Genomic DNA, 6,064 nt, shown 5'->3' with positions numbered 1-6,064 from the left:
TGGAATTGAAAAATCAAGATTTTGAAACTCAGGTCGAGAGACATGACGAAATTAGCAAATTTGAGGAGTGAGTTGAGAGGAGCCCTTGAGTAAATAAAAATGTTCATACCTAGCTCGTGTGATATCGGATTTTTGTGTTCAAACATGCGAATCGAAGCTAACAACGCTAGCTATGATATGGAATTACAAAATCAAGATTTTGAAACTCAGGTCGAGAGACATGACGAAATTACCAACTTTGAGGAGTGAGTTGAGATGAGCCCTTGAGTATATTAAAATGGTCATACCTAGCGAGTGTGATATCGGATTTTTGTGTTCAAACATGCGAATCGAAGCCAACAACGCTAGCTATGATATGGAATTAAAAAATCAAGATTTTGAAACTCAGGTCGAGAGACATGACGAAATTAGCAAATTTGAGGAGTGAGTTGAGAGGAGCCCTTGAGTAAATTAAAATGGTCATACCTAGCGAGTGTGATATCGGAATTTTGTGTACAAACATGCGAATCGAAGCTAACAACGCTAGCTATGATATGGACTTAAAAAATCAAGATTTTGAAACTCAGGTCGAGAGACATGACGAAATTACCAACTTTTAGGAGTGAGTTGAGATGAGCCCTTGAGTATATTAAAATGGTCATACCTAGCGAGTGTGATATCGGATTTTTGTGTTCAAACATGCGAATCGAAGCCAACAACGCTAGCTATGATATGGAATTAAAAAATCAAGATTTTGAAACTCAGGTCGAGAGACATGACGAAATTACCAAATTTGAGGAGTGAGTTGAGAGGAGCCCTTGAGTAAATTAAAATGGTCATACCTAGCGAGTGTGATATCGGATTTTTGTGTACAAACATGCGAATCGAAGCTAACAACGCTAGCTATGACATGGAATTAAAAAATCAAGATTATGAAACTCAGGTCGAGAGACATGACGAAATTACCAAATTTGAGGAGTGAGTTGAGAGGAGCCCTTGAGTAAATAAAAATGTTCATACCTAGCTCGTGTGATATCGGATTTTTGTGTTCAAACATGCGAATCGAAGCTAACAACGCTAGCTATGACATGGAATTAAAAAATCAAGATTATGAAACTCAGGTCGAGAGACATGACGAAATTACCAAATTTGAGGAGGGAGTTAAGAAGAGCTATTAGGTAAATTAAAATGTTCATACCTGGCTCGTGTGATATCGGATTTTTGTGTTCAAACATGCGAATCGAAGCTAACAACGCTGGCTATGATATAGAATTAAAAAATCAAGATTTTGACACTCAGGTCGAGAGACATGACGAAATTACCAACTTTGAGGAGTGAGTTGAGATGAGCCCTTGAGTATATTAAAATGGTCATACCTAGCGAGTGTGATATCGGATTTTTGTGTTCAAACATGCGAATCGAAGCCAACAACGCTAGCTATGATATGGAATTAAAAAATCAAGATTTTGAAACTCAGGTCGAGAGTCATGACGGAATTAGCAAATTTGAGGAGTGAGTTGAGAGGAGCCCTTGAGTAAATTAAAATGTTCATACCTAGCGAGTGTGATATCGGAATTTTGTGTACAAACATGCGAATCGAAGCTAACAACGCTAGCTATGATATGGAATTGAAAAATCAAGATTTTGAAACTCAGGTCGAGAGACATGACGAAATTAGCAAATTTGAGGAGTGAGTTGAGAGGAGCCCTTGAGTAAATAAAAATGTTCATACCTAGCTCGTGTGATATCGGATTTTTGTGTTCAAACATGCGAATCGAAGCTAACAACGCTAGCTATGATATGGAATTACAAATCAAGATTTTGAAACTCCAGGCGAGAGACATGACGAAATTACCAAATTTGAGGAGTGAGGTTGGAAGAGCGCGTGAGTGAATTAAAATGTTCATACCTGGCTCGTGTGATATCGGATTTTTGTGTTCAAACATGCGAATTGAAGCTAACAACGCTAGCTATGATATGGACTTAAAAAATCAAGATTTTGAAACTCAGGTCGAGAGACATGACGAAATTACCAACTTTGAGGAGTGAGTTGAGATGAGCCCTTGAGTATATTAAAATGGTCATACCTAGCGAGTGTGATATCGGATTTTTGTGTTCAAACATGCGAATCGAAGCCAACAACGCTAGCTATGATATGGAATTAAAAAATCAAGATTTTGAAACTCAGGTCGAGAGACATGACGAAATTACCAAATTTGAGGAGTGAGTTGAGAGGAGCCCTTGAGTAAATTAAAATGGTCATACCTAGCGAGTGTGATATCGGATTTTTGTGTACAAACATGCGAATCGAAGCTAACAACGCTAGCTATGACATGGAATTAAAAAATCAAGATTATGACACTCAGGTCGAGAGACATGACGAAATTACCAAATTTGAGGAGTGAGTTGAGAGGAGCCCTTGAGTAAATAAAAATGTTCATACCTAGCTCGTGTGATATCGGATTTTTGTGTTGAAACATGCGAATCGAAGCTAACAACGCTAGCTATGATATGGAATTACAAAATCAAGATTTTGAAACTCCAGGCGAGAGACATGACGAAATTACCAAATTTGAGGAGTGAGGTTGGAAGAGCGCGTGAGTGAATTAAAATGTTCATACCTGGCTCGTGTGATATCGGATTTTTGTGTTCAAACATTCGAATCGAAGCTAACAACGCTAGCTGTGATATGGACTTAAAAAATCAAGATTTTGAAACTCAGGTCGAGAGACATGACGAAATTACCAACTTTGAGGAGTGAGTTGAGATGAGCCCTTGAGTATATTAAAATGGTCATACCTAGCGAGTGTGATATCAGATTTTTGTGTTCAAACATGCGAATCGAAGCCAACAACGCTAGCTATGATCTAGAATTAAAAAAGGAAGATTTTGAAACTCAGGTCGAGAGTCATGACGGAATTAGCAAATTTGAGGAGTGAGTTGAGAGGAGCCCTTGAGTAAATTAAAAGGGTCATACCTAGCGAGTGTGATATCGGATTTTTGTGTACAAACATGCGAATCGAAGCTAACAACGCTAGCTATCATATGGAATTGAAAAATCAAGATTTTGAAACTCAGGTCGAGAGACATGACGAAATTAGCAAATTTGAGGAGTGAGTTGAGAGAAGCCCTTGAGTAAATTAAAATGTTCATACCTAGCGAGTGTGATATCGGAATTTTGTGTACAAACATGCGAATCGAAGCTAACAACGCTAGCTATGATATGGAATTGAAAAATCAAGATTTTGAAACTCAGGTCGAGAGACATGACGAAATTAGCAAATTTGAGGAGTGAGTTGAGAGGAGCCCTTGAGTAAATAAAAATGTTCATACCTAGCTCGTGTGATATCGGATTTTTGTGTTGAAACATGCGAATCGAAGCTAACAACGCTAGCTATGATATGGAATTACAAAATCAAGATTTTGAAACTCCAGGCGAGAGACATGACGAAATTACCAAATTTGAGGAGTGAGGTTGGAAGAGCGCGTGAGTGAATTAAAATGTTCATACCTGGCTCGTGTGATATCGGATTTTTGTGTTCAAACATGCGAATCGAAGCTAACAACGCTAGCTGTGATATGGACTTAAAAAATCAAGATTTTGAAACTCAGGTCGAGAGACATGACGAAATTACCAACTTTGAGGAGTGAGTTGAGATGAGCCCTTGAGTATATTAAAATGGTCATACCTAGCGAGTGTGATATCGGATTTTTGTGTTCAAACATGCGAATCGAAGCCAACAACGCTAGCTATGATCTAGAATTAAAAAAGGAAGATTTTGAAACTCAGGTCGAGAGTCATGACGGAATTAGCAAATTTGAGGAGTGAGTTGAGAGGAGCCCTTGAGTAAATTAAAAGGGTCATACCTAGCGAGTGTGATATCGGATTTTTGTGTACAAACATGCGAATCGAAGCTAACAACGCTAGCTATCATATGGAATTGAAAAATCAAGATTTTGAAACTCAGGTCGAGAGACATGACGAAATTAGCAAATTTGAGGAGTGAGTTGAGAGAAGCCCTTGAGTAAATTAAAATGTTCATACCTAGCGAGTGTGATATCGGAATTTTGTGTACAAACATGCGAATCGAAGCTAACAACGCTAGCTATGATATGGAATTGAAAAATCAAGATTTTGAAACTCAGGTCGAGAGACATGACGAAATTAGCAAATTTGAGGAGTGAGGTTGGAAGAGCGCGTGAGTGAATTAAAATGTTCATACCTGGCTCGTGTGATATCGGATTTTTGTGTTCAAACATGCGAATCGAAGCTAACAACGCTAGCTGTGATATGGACTTAAAAAATCAAGATTTTGAAACTCAGGTCGAGAGACATGACGAGATTACCAAATTTGAGGAGGGAGTTAACAAGAGCTATTAGGTAAATTAAAATGTTCATACCTGGCTCGTGTGATATCGGATTTTTGTGTTCAAACATGCGAATCGAAGCTAACAACGCTGGCTATGATATAGAATTAAAAAATCAAGATTTTGACACTCAGGTCGAGAGACATGACGAAATTACCAAATTTGAGGAGTGAGTTGAGAGGAGCCCTTGAGTAAATTAAAATGTTCATACCTAGCGAGTGTGATATCGGAATTTTGTGTACAAACATGCGAATCGAAGCTAACAACGCTAGCTATGATATGGAATTGAAAAATCAAGATTTTGAAACTCAGGTCGAGAGACATGACGAAATTAGCAAATTTGAGGAGTGAGTTGAGAGGAGCCCTTGAGTAAATAAAAATGTTCATACCTAGCTCGTGTGATATCGGATTTTTGTGTTCAAACATGCGAATCGAAGCTAACAACGCTAGCTATGATATGGAATTACAAAATCAAGATTTTGAAACTCCAGGGGAGAGACATGACGAAATTACCAAATTTGAGGAGTGAGGTTGGAAGAGCGCGTGAGTGAATTAAAATGTTCATACCTGGCTCGTGTGATATCGGATTTTTGTGTTCAACCATGCGAATCGAAGCTAACAACGCTAGCTGTGATATGGACTTAAAAAATCAAGATTTTGAAACTCAGGTCGAGAGACATGACGAAATTACCAACTTTGAGGAGTGAGTTGAGATGAGCCCTTGAGTATATTAAAATGGTCATACCTAGCGAGTGTGATATCGGATTTTTGTGTTCAAACATGCGAATCGAAGCCAACAACGCTAGCTATGATATGGAATTAAAAAATCAAGATTTTGAAACTCAGGTCGAGAGTCATGACGGAATTAGCAAATTTGAGGAGTGAGTTGAGAGGAGCCCTTGAGTAAATTAAAATGTTCATACCTAGCGAGTGTGATATCGGAATTTTGTGTACAAACATGCGAATCGAAGCTAACAACGCTAGCTATGATATGGAATTGAAAAATCAAGATTTTGAAACTCAGGTCGAGAGACATGACGAAATTAGCAAATTTGAGGAGTGAGTTGAGAGGAGCCCTTGAGTAAATAAAAATGTTCATACCTAGCTCGTGTGATATCGGATTTTTGTGTTCAAACATGCGAATCGAAGCTAACAACGCTAGCTATGATATGGAATTACAAAATCAAGATTTTGAAACTCAGGTCGAGAGACATGACGAAATTACCAACTTTGAGGAGTGAGTTGAGATGAGCCCTTGAGTATATTAAAATGGTCATACCTAGCGAGTGTGATATCGGATTTTTGTGTTCAAACATGCGAATCGAAGCCAACAACGCTAGCTATGATATGGAATTAAAAAATCAAGATTTTGAAACTCAGGTCGAGAGACATGACGAAATTAGCAAATTTGAGGAGTGAGTTGAGAGGAGCCCTTGAGTAAATTAAAATGGTCATACCTAGCGAGTGTGATATCGGAATTTTGTGTACAAACATGCGAATCGAAGCTAACAACGCTAGCTATGATATGGACTTAAAAAATCAAGATTTTGAAACTCAGGTCGAGAGACATGACGAAATTACCAACTTTGAGGAGTGAGTTGAGATGAGCCCTTGAGTATATTAAAATGGTCATACCTAGCGAGTGTGATATCGGATTTTTGTGTTCAAACATGCGAATCGAAGCCAACAACGCTAGCTATGATATGGAATTAAAAAA

Source organism: Azolla caroliniana, unplaced genomic scaffold (assembly GCF_043228905.1).
Source record: "Azolla caroliniana isolate FFs.n. ecotype wild unplaced genomic scaffold, voAzoCaro1.0.p SCAF_21, whole genome shotgun sequence".
Lineage (NCBI taxonomy): Eukaryota > Viridiplantae > Streptophyta > Polypodiopsida > Salviniales > Salviniaceae > Azolla > Azolla caroliniana.
This window is presented reverse-complemented; position numbering follows the sequence as displayed.